General features: G+C 32.1%; 1 protein-coding gene across 1 annotated transcript in view; it reads left to right on the top strand.

The window, feature by feature from the left end:
- Nucleotides 1-1587: 1587 nt before the first annotated feature.
- Nucleotides 1588-26492, top strand: part of LOC129219450 (glutamate receptor 1-like) — a 225786-nt gene continuing 200881 nt past the window's right edge. The window contains exon 1 of the mRNA XM_054853845.1: nt 1588-1666. The gene's annotated coding sequence lies outside the window, so the exon portion shown is untranslated. The remainder of the gene's footprint in view (nt 1667-26492) is intronic.

Genomic DNA, 26492 nt, shown 5'->3' with positions numbered 1-26492 from the left:
AGCGCCGCCTATATGGTAACATATTAACTATGTTAGTAACACATTTATTGTACATGTAGTAGTAAGTATCAATGCATATGATAATACAAGCAATTTTGACAAATTGATACTCATATTGTAAGATTTTGTTGCGAGTTAAAACTTATTTTTGGATATTAATAATTAGTTTATTTATTTATTCCTTTATTGTTTCATTAACTATTCATTATTCCTTCAGTCTACATATTATTTACTCATTGATTTAATCAAAAATATTTTTGATATTCAAATAGAACGTATTTCATTAGGAAAAAAATTTATTTTTCACTTTGCCCCATGAGAAAGCAAAGTGAAAAATATCCACTTTTTATTTTTTGAAGGAACAAATTTACTACCAAAAATAAAAAAATAATAATAGTTCACTGCAAGCTTTATAATAAGATACATTGTTCTTACTTTTGATTTTAAAAACCAATTTCCAAATTGTTCATTTTGAAAAAGGAAAGCTATCTGAACTATTTCCTTTACCCCACATTCCCCTCTATTAGTTTTAAACTGGTTTGTTTTCTCATTACTACTGGATTACAACCGAAAACAAAGTGACAAATAACTTTCATACTTCAAAAAAGCGTTCTGCATTTCAGATTTCAAAATACACTTCCTCTCTTGTTTTTGTCGAATTATATTGTGAGTACACTAAACATACATTTTACGTAAGTAGTAGAATAAATTCATGCATAAGAAAAATTGTCAAAGGGCGTAGCCAACGTGCTTGCTTCACTTCTGGTGTATTCTCTTTTCAACACTCTTTATAGCTTAGTGTATTCTGCAATATCTGTATGTTAAACGCGCAAATAAATAAAAGATTTCACTTTTTCCCAACTGATCTCATTTTATTAAATTTATATATTTATTTAGTGTTTATTCATTTATTCTCTTTTTTTTTTGTAACTGCACCACTAAAGTTAGTTTTATATTTCAAAAACTAGACATAATAAAATTAGGCAATAAAAAATTAAATAAATCTGGAAAAGATAAACTCAATATTTCTCTAAAATTTTCTGCGTGAGAGATTTGATGGTACAACTAAAAAAAACATTTTAAAATACATTTTTACTAGGAACGGAAAGCTCAGTTTGTAGGAGAGTGCGAAGAGAAGCGCTTGTAGGCAAACGTGAATGGATCCTTTGCATTTCTTAAAACGATTGACCCCATATCTTTTATCAACAAAGAAGAAGAGTTGTAAATTCAAAGAATGTGCCTCTGCCCTACCATAAATCTTTCAAAAGATCAGAGAGTTTTCAACGGAAAAGCTACCCCTTCTCAATCTTCTTTCTAATCTAAACAGCTTGCCTCCAACCATTCTCCTCTTCGTTTTAGGATGGTCGGAGCCATCCTCCACGGCGCATGCGTGCTCTTCCTGCTCAGCCCCTCCGGATCGAGCTATCCGGCAATGTGTCTTGGACTGTCAGTGTCTCCGCGGTTTCTATGAACTTCAGTTGGTGGCCAGGGCAGAGCAACCAGCGCCATTCCAAAACAACTTGGGGAGATGTGATCACCGGCCGTATCACGTTGCGGTTAAGGCTTGGAGGGGATACCATGCACGGGACAGTCCTCATATGGAAATTACTTTGTTTCACCTATATCCTCGCCTTAGTGCGCCCCGTGCCCGAGAAGATTCCAATTGGTGAGTGGAACAATCCAGTTCATTATTCCGGCATCAAATTCCAACGGACTAATCAGTTACCTGTCAATATCTTTCATTATCTCTCCTATAGGGGCAATTCTACGGTAACGTATAAATCACTGCTCAGAACAGCCTATAAAACTAAAGATGTGTCAAACCTTTTTTTAATTGCATGAAGTTTATGTTAAACACGAATCTGCTTTTATATAATGAAATTAGCTCTTGAAGATTTTCAATATTTAAATAGCAGTTTTTGTTCAGCAACGGACGTATCTCATGATATACGTTCGGCTCTCAGCAAAAAAAGAAAATAAATAAACAAATACATAAATATTATTTCTTTAAATCTTTCAGATTCAATTGCATCATATAGTAGTAAAGTTCAGTTTCTTTGTATCCTTCATGCAATGAAGCAATAATCTAACATATTTGGAGTCTTTGTAAGGTGTTCTGAGCAAAAATGGAAACGTTCATTGAGATGGAATTACCCTACAATTGACGATTCAACTTTAATCAACGTGGTCTATTGCTCTGCGCTTGCATCCTCGTGGGCCAAGCAATATTTTGAGTCATTCTGAAAGATTGATTAGTGGCAGGGACTATTTGCACATTCAATTTCCGCATCATCTCTGTTAAACAAACTCTGATCAGTGAGGGGAATACCGAGTAGTTTAATTAACTCAGTTGTGTATGCACTGAACGGTATAAAAGCTGTGAGGTAGAATCCCGATATTCAGTTCAGAATGCTTAGTGAGAAAGTTATACGTACTAAAACATCGGGATTTAATGAACTAACTAAGAATGTTTAAATGAACGAATTGATTTGTTCCTATCTATTAAATTTCTAATAAACAAAGCAGATTGCTCATTTGATACTTGGATGTAATATCGAGTAGTTAACCAACCAGTTTCTGTAAATACTAAAATATGTGCAGAATCAATGGTTTAAAATCCTAAAATTCAAACCAGAATTTTTAATGAGAGTATTTAATGATCTATGGGCAGTTAGAAAATTGTTTTTTTAATGACTAATAAATATTTTCTCAATGAACTAATTGATTTGATATTAACAACTAACTGTCTAACAAACAAAGCAGAACAGGTGAAAAGAAGATTAAATCGGTGATTTTCCAGTTTGTGTACGAACTATCATGTAAAGATGCATTGAGGAAGAACCCTAATATACAAATCATAATACTGAAGGATAAAATTATGTGCGTAAGAGCATTGCTTACGAACTAATTAATAATTTTTAAATTAATTAACTAATTTGTTATTAATATATTACTATCTAATAAATAGCAGAATTACATAAATTATGACGTCATTAACTGGATCTGGTTTTCGTACGATAAGTTAAAACTACATTAAGAAGTAATTTAGTAACTCGAAACAAAGAAAGCATATTTTCAAGTGACATTTAATCTGTTTCTGTGGTCACTATATATTGATAAAAATTTAATGATAATACACATATTAGTTTCCTAAGCGGAGATTAAAATTTTGGAGATGCACAGGTTAGTTTTATTTAAAAGATTGAATTTTCTTAAGTTAAATGAAAAGTTGTATTAAATGAAATTTTCTCTTACAACAGATTTTTTTTCTATTAGAGATTTTCTTCGTATGGAGAAAACTGAATATAAATATTTATTAATTTTAGAAAAATACTATGTACGTGCATAAATGATCAAGCAAAACGTACATTAAGTCATATAATTTGCTCACACATTCTAAAACACATTGAAATGCTACTTTTTGATTTTGCAAAGTAGACTTTTTTCCCTCGAACAAAATGTTCTACATTCATTAAATTATTTCACATATTTGAATTTTAAAGCTTTAGAACTAAATACATATATTTATGTGCTGTATAAGGGAATTTTCTAAATTCATATATGATTTGTACAATGGGAAAAAAAATTACTATTTAACTTTCTAAATTTGCAATGACATATTAAATACTTCAATGAGAATCAACTTCAATTGAAGTACTGAAACCACATCTGTTATATAAATGAAATGCTTACCTGGGGTAGTAAATGGCACTAAAGTCACAAAAACAAAATGATTAAGGCGATGACTTAAAAGTTTTTTTTCTATTGTACAGTCTTTGTACTAGTAGATTATTAATGGACTTATGCAATAAAAATTTGTTAATAAAACTCTTAATGCTTTATTGCTCTGAATAGAATAGAAAACTTTGAGTGAGGTTTTGCTTAAATCTAGCTTTAAAAAAATGCACATAGTGCCCTTTATCTCTCATTCAGATGTTTTTTTTTAATCCTATTTTTATGGAGTGCAAAAGAAATTGGTATTCAGAATCAGTACTTAGTTTACTAGGACATTTTCGGTGTCGCTTATAGTTATGAAATTTATGTACAATAATGCATATTTTTTAATAATCCATTTTTAATTTTTACGTTTTGAGACTAAGTAACAACACGGATCATAATTAAAGCACGAAAATATAAATTGAAAGATTTTACGAAAGCATGTTTTTTACTTAGATAAAAAAAGTAAAACACATTTTACAAATATATAATAGAAAAATATAATCTTATTAGAAGAGCCAGTCAATATTCTTAGAATTCAACTTTCTAGTGAAACGGAGTAAAAATTTAAAATTTAAGGGGAAAAAAGCAGCTCTTTTTCAATTTAAACTCCTAAAGTCAATGAAGATTTCAAATGATAGAATATGACGTCAAAAGACGTTCAAAAAGTATATAAAGTGCAATATAAACACCATGCGAGGCACATGCAGCATACCGACATCCCGGTTATCACATCCAGAGTCTGCCGTTTCATCCTTGTTGCTTGCTCATCAATCTGGAATAAGGAATAACCGAACTGTAGGCAGATCTCATCTCATTGAAGTTGAGTGTGCCAATAAACTGGTAGATAAAGTAAATTTATCTCACCAGCGAGATTTCGCAGCATGGTGAGGTTCAACTCCCAAATTAAAAGCAAAGCTTGGGTATTAAGCAGTAAGTTACATACTTTAAGCCAGGGCTAAGGCCAGAACTACATTAAATATAACGACAACCCAGTTATCACATCCAGAGACCGCAGTTTCGTCTTTGTTATCAACTCATCTGTCTGAAATCAATTAACAAGTTTAACCGCACCAAGCTGCGGATTTTTTCTGGTGAGATAAATTTACTTTATCTAACAGTTTGTCAGCATTCTTAGCTTCAATGAGATGACATCTGCGCCAGCTTGGTTATTCACTATTAAAAATTGATGAGTCCATAACAAGGACGAAACTACAGTGTCTAAAAGTGATAATCTGGCTGTCGGTATATTGTATGTAATTCTGCCTTAGCTTTGGCTTAAGGGCGGTCATCATATAAGGTGTATGGTATGAGAACCAGCTACATGAGTTTTCAGCTGTGGTTTTTTTTTTTTTCTTCTCAACTCAATATCATTTCGAGTGAATATCTCTCAACTTATTCGAAAACCGCTGTCAAAAACCCGTTTTACTTCAAACTCAGCTCATCCATGCTTTTTATCATATCGTTACCGCAAAAACGAACAGGTGGGGTCAAAAACAATATTATAATAAATTAATTTATTAACGTCTAATCTTGAATGTACATGGCTTAAAAGTGAGAAGCAGTATAAATTTACTTGCTGCTTAGTTGGAAAACCAAATAATAAAATTAAAATAAGCTCGATTTACTTTAAAACCAACTCAAAGCAGTTTTTATCCGAATGCTGCTAATTTTAAAAAAGAGAATCAAAAGTCGCCCATCAAATGTTTTTTATATGAAAAAAAAAAATCTTTAAAAAAAAAATGAGAGGACAGAGCATGAAATGTTTTTTGTCTCTTAATTTTATAAGTAGACTAAGCTGGTTTTGATACTTTATATACTGCCCACAACTTTCAATTTTTATAACATGCATTTTTCCAAAAAATGTTAGAATTACAACTAAAGTATGATTTTTACCCAACATAACGCAGATAGACAAAATTGTGGTGAATCTGAATATCATACATAAATATAAAGAATAAAGTGCTACACTAGTCTTATCAACTGACAGTACGTAGGTTGAGTAGATATAAAAATGTCTGTGGTTGATTACATTAAAACTAGTTTAAATTAAAATGTGGACATTGCAAACAATGATCGCTCAGTCGTAGTATTCATAAATCACACGAATTTATAGTTCTGGACTCATTTTTTGCAAAATAAATATGCTTCAATGCTCTCATCAAAATGCTTACAACAGCAAAACTTAAAAGTATGCATTTAAGAGTTGTCTTAAAGTCTTATAAAACTGTACCTCACGTGCTGAAGATCATAGAATAAATTTATTTTAACGTTCTTGCACAAAATGCAAAACGTAACATTTTAAGAAATTATTTTTTTTAAATTGTGAAATTATACCATGCAAGTATGCGATATGCAGTACTATTTATTTCTAAAGTTATGTAGCAAAATTGTATCACTAATCATCTATCCTACTTCAGATCATTCAGATATTAGAATTTAGAGACACATTACATCGTTTCAACTTGTCGTACACTTTTTTCAAAACTTTTTGCACCCTGTGATGTGCTTGTTTTTCCTTTCTTCTTTTAACAGCATCTTACATCATCGTTTTGATTAAAGTTTATTACTGCGTAAAATTGGCTGATTTTTTTTTTTTTTTTTTTTGCTCCTAAACCATTTTCTTATTTCTCGCAGAAGTCGAGATTATATTTTGTTGCACAGTCCAAGGAATTATTTTGGTATAATTTACATATCGTTTTTCAAAATCTTAAAAACAATGCTCTTTTCATTTTTGTAAAGAATTTATCCTTTACGATTATTATTGAAAATCAAAAAAATAAACAGGAATTTAACAGCATTTTGTAGTTAATGTATGTATTCTGAATTTAATATAAATGTATACACACATACATATTAACTGTTCTTTGAAACAGATTTAATTATGTCACTTTTTAAATAAATTTACTTTAATGAAATTAAATAAATTTTTGAGAAACATTCTTATCTAAAACATTCTTAAAAGATGTTTTACATTAAGTAAGGAACACTTTTTACACAAATTCTTTTTGAAAAAAGTAATTTTATCAGAGTAATCAGTTTCCGGAAAAAAATAATATTAAAATACAAATAATAATTTAAAGTTTTATTTGATAGATGAACCTTTTACGCTCCTCCTAATATTAATTACGAAAAATTACCCTGCTAAGTGATTAATGGAGTTATCTTCCTAGTTTTCACGTCGAAGTAAAAGCAATAGTAATAATAATAGCAATAATAATAATAATAATAATAATAATAATAATAATAATAATAATAATAATAATAATAATAATAATAATATTACGAAAGTCTTCCAGAACTAAACAACAAACTTTTCCGCATGTCAACAATCAATACAACGACAAAAACATTTTAAGACTTCAGACTATACCTTTCTGGTAATGTGATTCACTAAATTGTTTCGGAAATAAAATCATTTTTATTTTAAAAAACTAACCTATTGTTAATAACAGAAAATGTTGCAGTAGTCGGCCATAGAAATCCAGTTCTCGGCCATGTATGAGCCCAGTAGTCTTCCGTATCATTTTCATTACTCTTATGGGGTATAAGCAAATGAATTTAAACAAAATTTAATGCGATACTTACAGCGCAACATCGTACATACAAAATTAATTATTCCAATAATTTTGAAAGAATTCTGCGTTCTTGATCTTTTCGTAATATCTATGTTTATATTATTTTTCAATTTGCAACCGCTTTGGATATGCATCACATGCAATACATTTTTTATTATTTATCTTATACACCACTTACTAAAGTAGTATCATACACTGTAAAATAGAAATTGAAGAATGGAAAAGACCCGGGACTTTAGGGAAAAGAATTTTGAAACATGAGAACGTAGATTCTCTCCCCCTCCTCTTCCTGGCGCAAAAAGTTTCTGTATTAACTGTGCATGGTTTGATAAGGACTGAATGGAATTCATGATCGATAAAGAGTGGATTAATGATCGATATGATTGACACTTGACTGGTCCGCTTTCATTAGAACGAAACTTAAAGATATGGAACATAAAGGTAAAATTGCAGTTTTGAAAGCTATTTCACCTCAAAACAAAGCAAGTGAAAATCCGTTCGAAAAGCACTTAAAAGATTGGCAATCCTTGACACAACTAAAACAAAATTTTATCATAAAAAAAGGTAATTTTGTTGTGAACAAACTAGAGTAAGATGAATTATGTTGGCAGGATCACATTTTCAATGTTTTTTTGGGAGGGTGAGGGGGCAAAAGGTACACTCTTAATTCAAAAGAGCGAAAAAATAACTCTTAAAAAGAGTGAAATCTATTGCGGGTGCATTCATTCTTTCTGAGTGCTAGCTTTATCGAAAAAAGACGCTTTACGAAAAAACCAAGACTAAAACTTTTCTTTATTCGCGTGAAATTCGAAAACACTCCGTTGATGAGTGAAATATAAAAACATTCTTTAAAAGAAGGACTCAAAAACATTTTCATTGGTTCGATTCTGTCACGTGATTTTGTTTAGGGAGAATCTTCTATACCCTCCACGTTAGGCTTACCCAACGTTGGTCGCGAGTAACAAGTGGATGTCGCATTCTAAATGTCTTCATTTAATGAATTTAAACAATATTTGTTGCCGAATGAGGTTTCTGAAGGAAGTGCACAAAAACTGCATGGTAAGTGCGAAGAATTTTCTTTTTTATTAAAACTTGTAACTGTTAATATTTCTTGAACTGCTCGTATATCATTACAAATCATCCACGTGCAATGTTACGGCGAACTTTTTGTAACTTTTTCTTCCAAATGAATGAAACTTTCATCAACAATTTTATTTCGATCATCGAATCAAAAATATAACATTTGAAACAGTCGTTACCATCTTTGGTGAGTTTGTACTGTATATATATTTTAGGTAGGTGTTACAGACCCGACCATGCGCAAATCTATAGGTCGGATACCGAATCCGCTCCCGATGGTCGGAGCCTTAACCACTGCGTATATTTTAAATTAATCAAACATTGTTTTTGTGTATATTAAACTTTAAAGAGTATCATAAACTTTGTATAATACACTCATTCATATGTGTAACGGGCCATTTATTAATTCAGGGTCATGAGGGGGAGGGGGTGGAAAATTCTCTACATACCCTTGCTTGGAGAGGGGGAGGGGGGTAGATCCATTCTTACGTAATATTTTCCAAGCCGATATTTTATATTAGAAATCCGCGGTCAAGTGGTTTGGCAAATATTATATTTCATTTGCTTCAGGAAGGTAAAAGTATGTATTATAGGATGAGCTGTTTTTTACTTTTGTTTCAAAGAATGAAACGTGTAAAATATAATAAAAGAATCGCACTGTGTTTTGAATGTCTTATTTTTAATTATTATCGCATCATATACAAAAATTATTTGTCAAAAAACATTCGGTCTAGATTCCTTAAAAAAAATTTAAAAAAAATGATAGGTAATTTAAGAACGATCCCAGTGATGTAATATTTGTTATTTTATTATTGTGAAGAAAAAAAGAATCTTACCTAAGATCGGGGGGGGGGGAGTCTTACATACCCTTACATAGGGGGAAGGGAAGGTCAAAAATTGCCAAAATTGTCCTTACGTAATTAATGAATGGCCTCGAAGAAACAAAATTGAATTCAAACGTATCTTGTCACAATTTATGAGTGACTTTTTAAATTAATTTGAACTGATGTAACTTTTAAAACATTATTAATGTTAAAAGGCACACCGAGAATATCAATATAGAGTTTCAAAATTTTAAATCTATTTATTTGGAACTGTGTGGGTTTTTTAGTTTTATTTCAATCTTTAGATTCGGAAATGTACGTAATATTGCACGTGGGTGATTTGTAACGATGTACCAGTAGTTCAAGAAATATTACCAGTTAAAGTTTTAATAAAAAAGAAAATTCTTCGTATTTGCCATACAGTTCTTGTGCATCCTCTTCGGAAACACTAAAAACATTTTTTTTTTTCATTTTTTAATTTAAAAAACTAATTTTTTTCAAATGAAATAAGTTTTAAAAACAGTTTTAAATTCAAATACACAGCATAAGCACATGAAAACACGTTTAAAAAACAATTTCACCAAAGGAGAGTGAAATGATTTTACCTATTTTATTCTAAAAAAAAGAGTGAAATAGCGGCTTTCCAAAACAGAAAGCAACCACTCATTTAGGATATTAATTTAGTCTTAAAAAGAGTGAAAAACACTTATCAAAAGGGAGTGAAATAAGCTTATCCAAAAGGAGTGAAAATAACCGCTCCGCAAAAGGAATGAAATTCACTCCTATAAGGAAAGTGCGTTTTCGACACTGGAAAGGAGTGAAAATTTACTCAGTCTGAGTTAAAATCGCTGGAATTTTTTAAGAGAGTATGAATACAATGCATTTTATAGGAAATAAGAATCAAAACACAAGCAAAAATGCATATTTAAATTATGTTTTGAAAATACAGAGGGTCAATTGACCCCCCTCCCCCCACCCCTCCTCCTGATTGCCCAAATGACGGATTTGTATATCGGTAAATTGAAACTTGGAAATGGGGAATATCATGGAAGATAATCTTACAGCTTTGAACAATAACTTTAGTTACTAATGAATAAACTAAAATGGATTGGGTAGAAACGTAATGCAACTTTGAAGCCATGTTATTTTTAAACAAATTCAGCATACTTTTAAACAAGAAGTAAATGTTGATTTCAATGTGAAGAAAACCCAATGAATTAAATATTTGTTTAGAATTAATGAAAAGTGGTACCAACTGTTGGAATAATTAGTCTAAATAGAATACAGGTTTCTTGAACCTTTATGAAGCAAATAGTTTAGTATGATGAGCAATAAAAAGAATAATCACCGGTTTAAGGCTCATTGAAATAATTTGAGCTAACGTAACTGTTGAAGTATTACATCTTAATTCCTTATAGTGGGAATGTTTATTTATTGCCGATTAAGTACTAATTGCAATCAGATCATTTGTTTTATCAATTTCATCAACGTGTCATGATTTGATTTAAAAAAATCCCGATAAATTACCATTTGATAATGATAATTTGAGTATTAGTACTTGAGTAAACTACTTATATTCTAAACGCAATGACGGACGGAGTTGACAACCAGTTTTCAGCCCTGTTTTTGAAAATTCTAAACTAAAATCAACATCAGAAGCAGTAAAATGATGAAACGACTATTTTTGTCAAAAAAAATGTTAAGGCACAAAATTTAAACGTTTTCGGTTAGACAAGAAATAACGTTAGAAAGGGAATTTTTAAGCAAAACAGCTAAATTGCCGCTGTGTCAATTTTTTGATTACTATTTGATTAACATGAAAAAAGCCATATTAAGTACGCAGTTGACTATTTGGTTGATCAACCAAACGGTATAGAATTCGTGGTCAATATGCAATGGCCGACTATTGGAAATGGATAAGAATTCAGTACCCAGTGGTCGGCCACCCCTCTAAAAATAATTGAGTCGAAGAAGGAGTTTAATTTCTAATTGAAACGTAATTTTTTACCATCCATTAAAACATAAGTAAAAGCAAATTTATATTAGAACGAAAAAAAGACCGGTACTTAACATTTAAAGATGATGTGTCTTTTAAAAAAAAATAGGCAGAATCGCAAACTAGAATGATGGGCACACCATTTAAAATAAAATGACTCATTACTACTTAATAAAACGTACTTACAACTTCACTATTATTAGATGATAATTGGGGACAGGTAAAGGAATGTGAGAATGTATCATATCTGATTTTGAGTTATACATTTCTATTTATGAGCAGTTTTATCTCCTGGTGGCTGACTACTGGAGACTGACCGACTACTGGAGCACTTACCGTATATAAACAAATTAGCACGAAATTGCTCTTGTAACCGGTATACATATAAAAGGAATTACAGATGAAGGGAAAAAATCACGGTAAAAATATTTATAAAATTTTAAAATGCTATAATATTCACACAATATTTTTGGTTGGTATTTATTTGGCGAGGCATGTTCTGTAGTTATTTAAATATTTTCATGCCTGTCCCTCGATCTTTTCGTACTTAATGTACTATTAAATAAAATACATTGAGAACTTCACCAGTTTTCATATCTTTTTGTACTTAATGTACTATTATATAAAATATATTGAGAACTTCACCAGTTTTCATACGAGTTTAAACTCGTTAAATTTCTGTAACAAGATTCAATTTAAGCTCCATTCAAACAGCGGAAACTTCGCAATTACGGAGTTTCGTGTCATTAGAGGGAAAGTCTCTGACCTTTGAGGATGCAGGAATAATTAAACAGGCGCTTTAATTATACTCCGTCTGGTATTAACATCGTTTTTCTGGAATGAAAAATCAGGAAATCTCTTTTATCCACAGTATCATTTCCGACCAATTTGCTGATTTTACAAGAAAATAGTTTTAACTATTGAAACAATACGAGCTGGGCTTAATTTGCATGGGAGCTCACGGAAGCTGAGCTCCTACTTTTATTTTCAATTTTAAGTAAATTTTAGCATTTAAGACAAAATTCGGGTTGTTTGCTTGTGAAAATAAGTTCTGGGAACTACAGAGCTCCAGCACTTCTTTTATTAGAAATCTGACCGTGGAAACAAGTGAACACTTAATCGTTTGAAATGTCACGTAAGTTGTCTATTTCAGTACAGCTTCGATTATCCGAAACTGTTTTAACCGGAACCCTTTCTAACCGTAATCGGCTCTTTTGAATTGTATTTATTGCTTTTTTTTTTTACTTTATTTTTAAGTTAACAATATCACTTCATGGTCACCGGAGATGCTCTCAGCACTATTCGTGCACGTACGTCACTTTTTTTTTTTTTTTTTCAACACCCACCAGTAAATTTTGCAGCTCTTTACATGATTCTAGGTTTCGAAATGCTAAATTTTTAAATGCAATTGAATTGTAATTTTATTTCGATTCCAAAAAAATGTATCGCAATCTATTAGTCAATTATTTATTATCCCGAAAAACATTCAGAGCACTATTCATACAGATATAGAGGACTCTTTGAAAATGAATGAAACCGAAACCGTAAAATATATTTTTGGGAAAATTTAAACTATTAAAACATATGCATCCGCTAAAGCATTTAGTAATGGACTAGATATTTCTTATTAAAATTTTTTAAAACTAGTTAAGCTAACTTTGGGGAGAGGGACTAATGTTTGAGAAACGATAAACTAATGAATACATTTTGTTAAACCTTAATTAATGCTTTCAGTTTTCGAAGTAAAAGAAGTAAATGTACAATGCTAATTCTTTTTCAGTTTCGTTACTTATGTACTGTTGTTCCATAGAAACAAAAGAGGCCACAACTGCTTTCCGAAAAGCTACTAGTATGTTTCCCGTTTATGTTGCAAGAAAGCTAAATTTTTAAGCAACATGAAACGTCAATTGTAATGGATACCAGTGAATTGGGATAATGTAAGTAAAAGTGCGAATAAAAGTGAAAGGGGTTAGAAACTTATCTAACAGCTGTTTCAGTGCTATCTAAAAAACTTCTTCATCAGTGCATAAAATATAGATTCGTGAAAATCCAAACACAGACCTAAGTTAACCCTTGGTTCACTAAAAAAGCTGCTTGTTGAGTGTTTAACTCTTTTTATCGTTTTCATTTACGTTGACTCTATTCACTCGCATCTTAGTACAAAGTTTCGCCTATTTTTTACAAAAGTGCTGGATAGCAGTTGATATGCGTACCCCTATTGAATATTATCTATCTGAATAGCACGACCAAATTAATTACTAGTTACAAATTATTATTAAATGAGCTTGTAAAGTTTCCTTCTCTATTTGATCTTTTTTTAAAGGACTTTTCTTCTTTAATACTTCTTTCTGTTCTCTCAATTACAAAAAGGGATAGCTTAAAACGAAATAACATTTAGTTACACAAAAAAGGCACTACATAAATGGAAAATAAAGTACATAATACACAGGTCTCTATTTGACCAAACTTGGATAAATCTATTTTATGCTTTTTATCGAGAATGCTCGCGGCAGCTTTCTATATCATAAAAAATATTTAAGTTCGACAGTGTTTCATTCTCATACTATATATCTCTCAAACTTAAACTAATCCTATCCACCTCTAACATCTCTTGTCAAGCTACACAATTTGCATGTGCTCAGAGTAAAACGATTTCACTAAAATACAAACATTCAAATTACGTTCAAAGGGCTATTTCAAGAAATATTCAAATTAGCCTCTAAAAAGATTTAGAATCCAAAATTGATACCTTACAAACTCCTTTTTTTTTCTTTTTCAATAAAAAAGAATGTTGCACCTTTTCGAAAGATCTAATTAAAATTAACTCATCTTCTAAAAAGAATTAAAAACCTTAACCTCCAGGAAAATTCCAAAAAGCATGGTATTAAAATTTATCGATTATGCTTCACGCTTTCTGTTTGAGCACCTGCTTTTTGAAATTCACACGATTACATCATGCGGTTGAGTTAATAATTACTCGAAATTATATATCCTCTCTTGTTTACTTCCTCATAACCCTGTCAAAGTGTATCTCGATTTTCTCGTTAAAACGCGGTTATTATTTAACAAATATCAATTTCTTTTCACTCTTCAGAGAAGAACAAAATGTTATTAACTCGGAATCACGGCAAATGGAACAGGCATTATTAATGACTCTGTCTTGGAGATGGAAATCATTTTAAAAGTTCCCGTGAAGTATTAATGCTTTGGAGGAATTTCGTTTCTCCAGTCATCTAAAGCATAAAATGAATCAATGAAACATTAAAAAAGCATTTCATAGATAGTTCATGACATCTTCCCTTTACTAAAATGGATAAAGCGTGTTGAAATTCCCACCATAGTCGGAGTTTCAAAGTTCTCGGAACATTCAAGTAATGTACGTTGTTTGAAATGATGATGGTTTGGTGTTTTACTTTCAGACTTTAAATTTAAGCATAGCAATTTTCTGGAAAAAAAAATGTATTTCGGTTAAAATCATTTGGACTGATTAGAATGATAGTGGTTGAAGTCAAAAACTTCACGAATTGAGTTTAGCATGAACTTTAGTTAATCTTCATCTCTTCTATAATAAACATAATAATTGCGCAAAGAAAATGAAATTGATCCTTGGAGAGCACGAAAATAGTTTACTAATTGTTCAGGTGAGAATGAGAAATGTGTGAGTCAGTTTCGATGCTGATGATTGGCCCAGAAGTCAGAGTTTTTGCTCTAGGAGGAGCATTGCTCATTCATAACGGTCATTGCATGACTTTCCTTCACTAAACCTATCGTAAATGTAAAATGACAGTAGCGTATGTCATTAAAAGTAATATTCAAGCAAAATACAAGTAACTTTTGATAAAAGTCCATTCATGAAGAAAAAAATTAAAAAGGTGCCTATCTGTATGCAATTCCTGATCTTGAAGTTAAAATTTACGCAGCCTTATTTACAAGTGTTATTACAAAACCTTCATTTATTCAGAACTTACTTCAGGTTCCAGTGTTCCTAGAACCCGGGAACATTGAAAAGTACTTACTCTGTTATTAGTAATTTTTTCACTGGGTAGTTTTTTTTTTTTTTTTCATTTTCTGGTTTTTCACTCGGTTTTTGTTTCATCTTAATGATAAACAATTTGTTATATTCAGCTTTCTGCTCCATGTTAATCGGGCATACCGGGTGCAACACCGTTTTATTCGATTTCGCACAAAATTAATTCGGAAAACTTTTGAATCATAATAATGTAGCATACTTTGTATGAATAAATCTTAAATGTAGGGGAAAACTGCTTTAAAATAAAGCATGTGCTTAGATGCGTAGCTTGACGTCTACACCGTGCGAGAAAGCGAGATAGCCAAAGGCAATGGGTAAGCATGACTCTGTGTGTTGTCTATATATGTATATAATATACATATACTACAGACAATTCTCCAGAAAAGTGATACATTGTGTCCCAAACTTTTCAATTTTTCATTTTTTTTACAAGGGGCGCAGTTTCGTATTTTTTTTAGAAAGACAACAAACGTATTTTTGTTTAACTGCAAAAGTTCATAAAACATCTTCATTTATTTTAGAAGTAATGATGGTTAAATTTTTGAACATGTCAAACAGTATCATAACGCAAGTTTTTTTAGTGTTCTTTAATTTTGATTCATGAATCAGCATTAAATTTATCATCTAAACTTAAAATTGCATGTACCAAAAATGCTAAAGTCCTTAAAATTTAAAAATATAATTACCAACTAATTTTTTCTAACGAGTTGCAATTAAACTTATAGAATGAAACATTGACTTAAAAAAAAATAATAATTTTTAAGAAATCAAGTGCATAAAATATTAGAAACAATAAACTTAGTATAATTTCATCCTCAGACTATCATTATTTCACGAGACAAAAAAAAAATACGGCTTTGTTCGTTATTATTGTATATATTTTGAACAGAGGTTCATTTATAATAAGTATTAAAACAAAAACAAAATTGCCAAATGATGTTTAAAGTAACCACTTATGAGTGAAGATGATGGTGACAGTAGTAGTTTTTGATATTAAATTGCACTTTATCAAGAAGCATAGAAATTTCTACTCACAATTCATAACTATTATTCTGTTAACAAGGTTATAACGTCAGTTATGAAAACTGAAAGTTATTTGAGCTGCCTGTTGCACATTGTAGTCAAGAAGTCTGAAAACTATTGGTTGGTAGTGATGCAAAATGCTGGGGACAAGTTTTAACTATGCAAGAAATGTATTAATCTACGCAATCAAGTAAAAAATTAAATTTCAAACTAAGGCACTTAAACGTTGCCAAAATCTATTTTTAAGATGCATATGTTTTTTTTTTTCTATTTGCTATCTTGGCAGACCATTAAAGACATAAACTCTAACTAAGGACAGTGAATAGCAATGACTTTGTAGTGCTATTTTGGTCCATATAAATAAGTATTTTTTAGCTTTGCTAAATGCCTGTTATTTTGCTCTTAGACGATGACAAATAAAGAATTTAAAAAAAAAATGGAAAAAGATTTTCTGCTGTTGCTATGAGATTGGGACATGAAATTTTTTCCCAGAGAATTGCCTATACATATTTTATCAAGTAAAAGAAAAAAAAGCTTTTCTCCATTTTTTTTCTTTTATTCCGATCACTTATTTACTGCTCTCGTTTTGTCCTCAAGTTCTGTAACAGTGACTGTTTTCTTAGCTCATTTCAAACAGAAAAGCATGAAAAAAATGCAGATGGCAGAAAATCTCAAACAAACATGGTAACCGCGTCCGATTTGCGGAGGTCTATTAGTAGGAATATCGATTCTCTTTTAGGTGTTAGAGTAAGCTCCTTCTGTTATTACCGTGCTGTGTTATTTTGTACAATAACATCAACAAAGTGAGAATTGGTTCACTTAATGAGAATACGGCGGAAAAAGGAAACGGAAGAATTGGGTTCGGCGAATGGTCGAGAGAAGAAAAATCCATCTCAAAATGCAATGCATGGAAATGGGTAAAGTAGGAAACATAAAGCTTTTGCATTAAAAATGGAGATGCTGAAACTTTCTCTGTAGGCTGTTCTTTCTTGCACTGTATAAAATATTTCTACATAACTTACTGCTCAACAGTGGTGAATTAAACTATGGTCGTTTTACGATATTGCTATATAGGGAAGATTATTTTTTATTTTATTAATTGCACTTGTAACGTAATTTTTGAATGTGTGCATATATAAACACAGGAAGGAACTGCTACAATTTAAACGTTTTCGTCATGTTAGTCGTCATAAAGTTCTCGGTAGATTCGTAGAATGTCATGAATGGGCAATTTTTATTGAAGAAAAAAATTATTCTTAAGAATCTCCTATATTGAAAGGTGTTAAGTAATTCGATGAAAGAGATGTGAATTTAATTTAGTGGATCATTTAAACGAGAAAAGTTTTGTAGGCTGTTTTACCTATAAATATTTACTTGCATGTATATCCATATGTACATACTTTTAGTTCTTCATGGAAGTCATGCTCTTACACATCCGACTTCTTTTTGGCACCATTGCTTCGATTTCTAATTTATTTGCTCTAGATTTATCTAGATTTGATCTAGTGCAATGTTTTGCTTTACAAGCATGATGAAAACTTGGTTTACTGTATTCTGCGTAAGATCTGTTCGTATCTAAAAGCACTACAATATGATATGAAAGTATCAGTACAACACAGGCTGTAGAGTCAGAAGTTCGAAATGCTATGCTATGCTTTTTTTTTATGTTATCAAATAATGGTTACTAGCATATCAAGACGCTATAGGTATATTTGACATGTAATCAGTCATGCAGCTCACGCTATGCCATGTGTAAGGCCCGAATTTTGGGTCATTTTCATTTTAGAGCTATTTTTATCTTTCATGGCATTTTCTAAGACTTTTAGAATACTTTTTTTTCCACTAAATGTCTTTGTTTTACATTTTAGGGCTTTTCAACCATTTTTCGGAGTTCTTTTTCATGCCTTATGGTTATTTCATCTAGTATCATTTTTATAAGAAATTACTATAGTGTTTCTGTTTTTTATATTCTGACTTATTATATCTCTTACTACCTGATTATCAGCACCATCCCTCATAAATTTATTAGAAAAACTGGCTCATTGCTAGAGTTTTCGCACATCTTAATAACTGAGTTGCACTATTCAGTTTTAAAGAAAATTATGTACATTGTCCCTCACTGAAAGAAGCTGTTGAGCAGCTGTGCAAAAAGTTACAGAAACAATTTCGGTGACTTTGTGGATGGGTGAGGCAAAGAGGGACTTCTTTCCCCAACTTACAAAAGTGTTGATAAAGCGCATACAGTTTTGAACATAGAAAGAGACTAGATGGGTCGGAGCATAATTGAAAACTTGAACAAGATTTCGGAGAAAAACCCTAACTTTCAAACAGTGAGAAAGATATTTCTAATATTAACTTTTCTAGCGATAATTTTGAAGAAAAAGAGGCATCAGTTTAGGAGGTATTAGTTAATCAGCCTTCTTCAAATGTGCTCCAATCTCACCTGTAGATGTTGAAAGAAGCTTCTTCAAGCATAAAAATTTATTTTCGGAGAAAACGCATACTTGCACTTTATAATATACGAAATATACATTTAACAATCAAATGCAATTCTGTATCATTTCTGTAATTTTTTAAAAGGTAGATCAAAATACATTGAAATATTTTTTGAAGAACACTGTGACTCAAAGTACATTTTCCCCGTAGTATTCTGATATTTTAGCCTTTATCATTTAGTTCGAACTTAAATAAAAAATCTATCACATTTCAGCATAATATAAATAGTTTAGGACATTTATGTGTAAATTTTGGAGAAAATAATTTTTTTCAAGGGAAAATCATGAAATTCAGATGAAATAAACATTGAAAAGTATGAAATTTAGATTTCGAAAGTAACCGTTTTGTATAGGGTAGACCGGGGCACATTTACGCTTTGGGAAAGTGTACGCAGTGCCCTTTTTCCAAAACGAGTTATAACTGGAGAGCCAACAGTAATATCAGATTAAAGCTCCTCTCTAGCCAATATTCTCACAAATTTTTGAGCATCAGTCGAGCTTCCGTTTAGCATGTGGATAGGAAAATCTGTTTTCACCAAAGTTGAGTAAATTTTGTGTTGAACGTTTTGAAGCTCATTGTGAGTAAATATTACACAGTTAAAACAAATAAATATGTAAAAATTTGCAGAATTTTATCCTTTTTTACTTTCTTTTACAAAAAAGGAAGTATCCCAGGTAGCATCAACTCATCGGATTTTGCTCGGCCGATCATCGACTCCTCCTAAACTCATCGCGTAATGCACGCTGATATCGTTGCGATCAGAATCCGAGAACGGTTTTCGATGAGCTGTTTTTTATCGGAAAACTATATCCTTACGATCAAATTTCCCGATGAAAATTTGCCGAGCTGCATTTCATCGGAAAAAGAGATCGTAACGATCAAATTTTCCGATGAAAATTTGCCTAGCTACATTTCATCGGAAAAAGAGATCGTAACGATCAAATTTTCCGATGAAAGTTTGCCTAGCTACATTTCATCGGAAAAAGAGATCGTAACGATCAATTTTTCCGATGAAAATTTGCCGAGCGAAATTTCATCGGAAAAAGAGATCGTAACGATCAAATTTTCCGATGAAAATTTGCTGAGCTACCTTTCATCGGAAAAAGAGATCTTAATGATCAAATTTTCCGATGAAAATTTGCCGAGCTACATTTTATCGGAAAAAGAGATCGTAACGATCAAATTTTCCGATGAAAATTTGCCGAGTTACATTTCATCTTAAAAAAAGTACGTCGTTTAAATTTTCCGATAAAAGTTTTCCCAATCTAAAATTTTTGGAAATCTCCCAACTGTTAAAATAGGATAAGTTTTATTATTCGAATATCCGACTATTGATCAAACGTAAGGCTATACGGATCAACATTCAGGGTTGAGAATCGGAGGAAAAATGACTGAGACTTTGACTCCGAAGTCGACTCCTGGATTTTGGAAGGGTTTAATCCGATTTGCTGCAAAATCAATTTAACTTTAACTCCACGATTCCAACCCCGATTACCTCACTGGCATTGCGAGCAAAATGAGACTCCGACTCTTGAATGATTTCTCTCTATCTCCAAAACAATTCCATTCTGTTCAATTTGACTCCCAAAATTACCGACTCCGACTCGGTTTGCGAGCAAAATGATCGACTCCGACTCTTCACTAGCTCTGGCGCCACAAGTTTATTCACTGAATAAAATTCTCACTTTCCGTTCAGAAATCTGTCATGGCCTTACCCCCCGATAGATGGCGCCACAAATGATTTTCCATTTAATACATTATTTTCCTCCTCAGAGAGAGCATTGCTTGTCTAGTGGTTAGCGTATGAATATCGTATTCCAGAGGTCTAGGGTTCGATTCCCGGCTAAAGCGACTTAGATTGAGCTCATGAATCAGGTTCATAAAAAGTTGTTAAATTAGAAGTTAACTAAACAAGTTATTAAAAGAAATTAAAGTATATTAAATAATTGCTCCAAATGACGTCATCCGAAAATACCCCTTCTGAAAGTTTTAAAGATGGCGGAAGTGTCACGTGATCATCCAAGATGGCGGACCCATCTTCCCACTGTTAATTTTTTTTCCTCCTGCTTGTCCCTATATCGCGGTTGTTATTACTTCTCATCGTATTTTCATCCTAAATTCATCGCCTCGGAACAGCACTGCTCGTATATTGGTCCAAATCTCATCGTATTTTCATCCAAAATTCATCGCCTCGGAACAGCACTGCTCGTATATTGCTCCAAATCTCATCGTATTTTCATCCAAAATTCATCGCCTCGGAAAAACACTGCTCGTATATTGCTCCAAATCTCATCGGTATAGGGAGCAAAATTCATCGGATACCGATGATCGGATTCTACTATTGCCGATGAGACATATTGGAGCAATTTCCGATGAAAACTCATCGGAATCCGATCATCGGCCGATCATCGACCGATCAAAGTTTGATCGGATTTCGATGAACGGCCGATGATCGGCCGATAAGTTGATGCTACTCGGGATTGTATTCGCGAAAAAAATTTCACTCAAAAATCAGCCTTGATTTCCATTTTTCTCACCCCCGAATGAATGCTGAGTTTTTGTTTCGACCCGACCACACGTGGATCAATGCCTAGGAACGTACAGACACCAGAAATATCCATTTTGACGACACCCGAGTTAATTACAACGAATTTTCTCCTGACGTCCGTATGTACGTATATATGTGTGTATGTGTGTATGTATCTCGCATAACTCAAAAACGGGATGGCCTAGAAAGTTGAAATTTGGTACGGGGACTCCTAGTGGGGTCTAGTTGTGCACCTTCAATTTTGGTTGCATTCAGATGTTCTTAAGGGGGTCTTTTGCCCCTTTTTGGGGGGAAATCATTGTTAATTTCGATGTAAACTCAAGTTGTCTTAAAATTTGTCGGACACTTGGTGATATATCACCCGTCTTTTGGTCGCCAAGTTTTGTCGCCAACTTGGCGACAAATTTGGAGATTTTTTAATTTTTTTTTTTTAATTTGGTTTCAGTTTGACCACTGTTGGTGATATTTAGAGAGTAAACAATTGAATCACATTAAAATTGCCAATAATGGGGAAATGACATCAAATTGGAGTAAAAGGAAGTCATGTGATGCACACATCAGCTCGTTGAGAATTGTATTTGTATGGAGAGAAAAGGTATTAAATTTTCTTGCACGTTAAAAAGAAATCCAAACATGCCGACGGGGCACGTTTACGCATTTTCATTGGGGCACATATACGCACGTTCTTACTTTGTCTTACTACTCTGTCTTACTTCTAAACGGGCCTCGAACGCTTTTTATGCTCTGTACTCTTTCAAATCTTTAGAATTTTAAGGTTATTTAGTTTTGAAAATCACTAATCATTTTAAATTAAGCAAAAGATTTGTATCTTAAAGCTTACAATCATATAGTGTTGTCTTCATGATTGTTCAGCTTTAACTTTATACACTATTCAGCCTGTAATACATTTTCTTTATTTTAAAGATATAAGACATTAAGTTCAAAACACTAACAGAACCGCGTTAGATGTCAAAATAATGAAAAGGCTTATCAATAATTGAAGTATTTTTCGCAGTAGGCCTTCCACATCGTCACGTGTGTACTCCCAACTGAGACCATTTGAAAAAGTAGGACCAAAGCTTAAGAAAAAGGAAAGGGAAAAAAATAAAGATGCTCAGAATCCTAACTAATGCTCCGATTAAAGAAGCCCTCAGACAAGGGCAGTTAGAAGCTACAAAGAACAATAAAATGGGCGGAACAAAACAAAAAGGAGAAATTACTTTAAAATTTACAAGTTTCTATTGAAGCAGAAATAGAAGACATCAAAGAAAAAAGTATGAAACCAGAACTTGTGACAGGAAAAAGTTACTACACTCTGTGAAAAATAAATTAATGAACGATTCTGTTTACGAAGTAGAAAATTGTTCTTGCATCTATTTTTCGAAAGCACACAACCAATCGAAAAAAGGTCAAGACAGGGTTCCACGTCTTAGATGTCAAAACGCAGTCCCATGATGAGTATGCAAAAATAAATACATTACTTTTGATGGTAAAATCTAATAGCGATGAAGAAGATGACTAAATATTTTCTGTTTTTATTTAGCAATAAGTCCTAGGATTTTAGGACTATAAAATGTTCTTTAATTAATTATTTGAGATTTTCTGATTTTTAAAGTGTTTTAAGAGAGTTAAAATATTTAAATTTGGTTAAATATCTATTTCACTTACTCCTTGGTATCATTTTTAATATGCGTAAACGTGCCCCACTCGATGTGTAAACGTGTTCGTGGCAAATTTACGCAGCCGACTTGGACGCCAAAAACATTTTTTTACTGTTAAAAACACCAGCTGAGCAACAACTGAATATACAAATTTTGACTTCATTAACTGCTTCATAAAACTACAATGTCTAATATTTCCTAGGTTCAAACATAAAAATTGGAAAATTAATTTAAACAAATCTTCGAAAATGTTTCCGTTCTACCCTATATCCTTCTGCTTTACAATTTCTGCTTACTCCTCGTTATTGTTTTCTCTTTCTCACACATTGCTTGCTTGACTTTTATTTGAGCCACAAAAGAATGCATGATTTTTGACATCGTACAATTTAAAAGAGATGTGATATTAATAAATGCCCTGCGAAAGCTCGGTACAAAGCAAGTAATTCATGAAGTTTAAATTTCCAAAGTAGTCGTCTTTTCATGCACTCTTTTGCTTTTTAAACTTTATTATGTCGTTCCTTTTGTACCTCACAAACACTGCGTGCTTGACTTTTATTTCAGCCTCAAAAGAAGAAGGCTTTTTCACACTATGCAATTGAAAAGAGACGGGACATTATGAATACTCTGCCGAAAATTCCGGGTATTTACTAAGTAGTTAATAAAATTTTAAATTTCCAAAGTACTGCTTTTGTTCTTATACAGTCGTTTGCTTTAAAATTGTTTTTAATGTTCTTTCAATGCCTCACAAATTGCGTGGTTGACTTTTATTTCATTCGCAAAAGAATGGATGCTGTTTGGCATTTTGCAATTTAAAAGCAATGAGTATTAGTAAATACCCAGGAAAACAATACTAGGTAGTAAGTAGTTCATTTAAATTTCCAAAGTAGCCGTTTTGTTCATATACACCCCTTAGCATTAGACTTTTGTTTCGTTCCTTTTATACATCACAAACTGCGTGCTTGACTTTTATTTCAACCGCAAAAGAATGAATCATTTCTGACATTATGCAATTTAAAAGTTTTACTTAAGAACAAAATAAAACGGTTTTCTTTTCAGACCACTTTCTGCTATCATTTTTCATGGAAAAGCTAACATCTTTTCTTAAGCAAAGAGGACGCTCTTTTGTTTGCCCTTATCTAGTACAAAAGCAAACATCCGAGATGATAGTAAAAAATAAAACGAATTTTTCTTGGAACGCGTCACTGAAATCCTCGCGAGCAAAACATGATTTGTCAAAAAAGAGTAACGCTTACAATAAAAGAAAAAAACTCTTTCTTTGATTAACCACTTACTTAATTCGTTTTCAAAATATTATTCAATTTAAATTTAAAGTTTGTCTCACGCAAATTTAGATTTTAGTTTCGATGATTGGAAATTGCTATTATAGCTGCTTTTCAGAGTAAATGAATTGAGTACTTATTTGAAACTCAGAGAAAAAAATTATTCTATTTCATTTAAAATGTTTCGAATGTCAACTGTTTTTCTATAAAATTTCATTGTTATACAATCAAGCTGTTCTGATATCTATACTACCGTTGGCAGATAAAGGGCAGTAACTGCATTTTTTTTTTTTTTTTGCCATTTTTGTCATTTATTGTAGGTTAACTTTATTGTAAAATCATACTTATTTGGTTTCCAATGAAAAAAGCGCGAAAATACGTCTAATTCCAGCATTTTCCTATTAAGAGTATTGAATCCAAAACGCGTTTCATCAAATTGCTCAACAATTCATTTCTTCAGATAAAGCCGTTTACCTACCGATGGCAGTATGATCCTTGATTATAAAACTAATTGTGTAAGAATAATAAACGAGTTTTTAATAAATAGAGGCTTTTGATATTTTGACTTTTCGCTAATCTAACAAATAAATTGATTTGTCGTAGCACGATAAGTTTAGTCCCTAACTGTAAATTAAGCAGGAAATACTCCCCTAAAATCTTGGTATCGAAATCAAATTATCAGTAGAAGATAGTGTTTCCAATTCAGCGCCGATTTCAGTCCCGCGGGATTTCGGGATTTTAAGGAGCCAATCTCGCGGGATCCCGCGGGATTGAATTTATTCTTCTAAAAATTTAGTTTTTAGGTCAAATAGAAAAGGTTATGCTTTTAAGGAAGGACTGCGTTATTACTTGAATTAATAATTTTCTTGAATTCCGCACGGCAATTGTAAAGCACAGGGCCAAATTGAGCTCCAAGCCACCCCTAGGCAGATTTGAAATCTGCCGCCCCCCCCCCCTCCCAACACTTAAAAAAAATGAAGAAGAGGAAAAAGTTCCTTGACTCAAAAAACGCAAAAATTAGTGTTCCCAAAATTTAAGCATGTGAAGAAATAATGACGTTTTTTATTAAAGGAGCCCCGATGGAAAATTATTGTGAAAGCACAAAAAATTCCTTATTCGCAAACTTTGCTGAAGATTAGGAAAATTTGGAGATAATATTGCAACATTGAGGTTCTTTTTTCAAATTGTTTTTTAATGATATGATGTCTAACGTTCCATATATGTTAGTATGTATGATATTCGTGTTTACTCGCATATTATCATTCGGTAAAATGGGAACTTTATTCGGCACATTGAGAGTTAGTTTCATGTATGAATCAACGATTTGAATATATTCATCTGTGTTACTACGTTCACTGACTAGAGTTTCTCACCATCCTTCACTGCTCGATGGTATTAAAATTGTTAGAGACCTACATTTCAGAAAGTCCAAAGATTCTGCTTCTGAAAAAGGTCCATTTTAAAAATATGTATCCCAGTTAAAAAACTTTTTGAAGACTCCTTTTTGTCTTTGGTTCTAAACTTTCATTTAAAATCATTCAGCTTTTTTCGCTCATCACTAATTTCCATTTGCGCCGATACTTAAATATTAATAGAAAAGTTTTAAAGTAATCATAATAGAAGTAAAATATACGTCAATTACTGAAGAAATCACAACTGAATAAACTTCATACGGCACTAAAAATCTTAGTCAAACTCCGACCTTGTTTGGGGCTGCAGGTCAAACGCAATGCAACTTGCTTTCTTTCAGTCGACGCCGCTTTTCGACTTTACACTTATTGTTTTACACACATCTATCTCTTACCATGATTTTTTTTTTTTTTCATTTTCATTAGACATGAAAAAGTGAACATTATTTAATCACAAGAAAAGGATGTCGCTATGGAAAATGAAATAATGCTAGTATAATAGTTCACTTTCAAGAATAATAATAAAAGAAAAAAATGCGGGGTCTAATTTTGCTTTAACAAAATTTGTCGCCCCTGAAATTTTTGCCGCCCAAGCAGCTGCGTACTTGGAAATTGAGCCCTGGTAAAGCACTACAAAGTCTGATCCTAATTAGCAATTATCATTTGGTAAGCAAAAATTTGCCGCTTGTATGGGATGGTAAAAGATTTTTGCTCTATAACATAATGTGGTTGATGAAAACACGCGCTGTGGATCCAGTGCAATTGGTTTTATTAAACTTAAATAATGGAAAGATTCGCATTTAGGAAAAGATCCGCATTAACTTCATCACCTTCTGAAATAGATTTTACT

This window comes from Uloborus diversus, chromosome 3 (genome assembly GCF_026930045.1).
Source record: "Uloborus diversus isolate 005 chromosome 3, Udiv.v.3.1, whole genome shotgun sequence".
Taxonomy (NCBI): domain Eukaryota; kingdom Metazoa; phylum Arthropoda; class Arachnida; order Araneae; family Uloboridae; genus Uloborus; species Uloborus diversus.
This window is presented reverse-complemented; position numbering and strand designations above follow the sequence as displayed.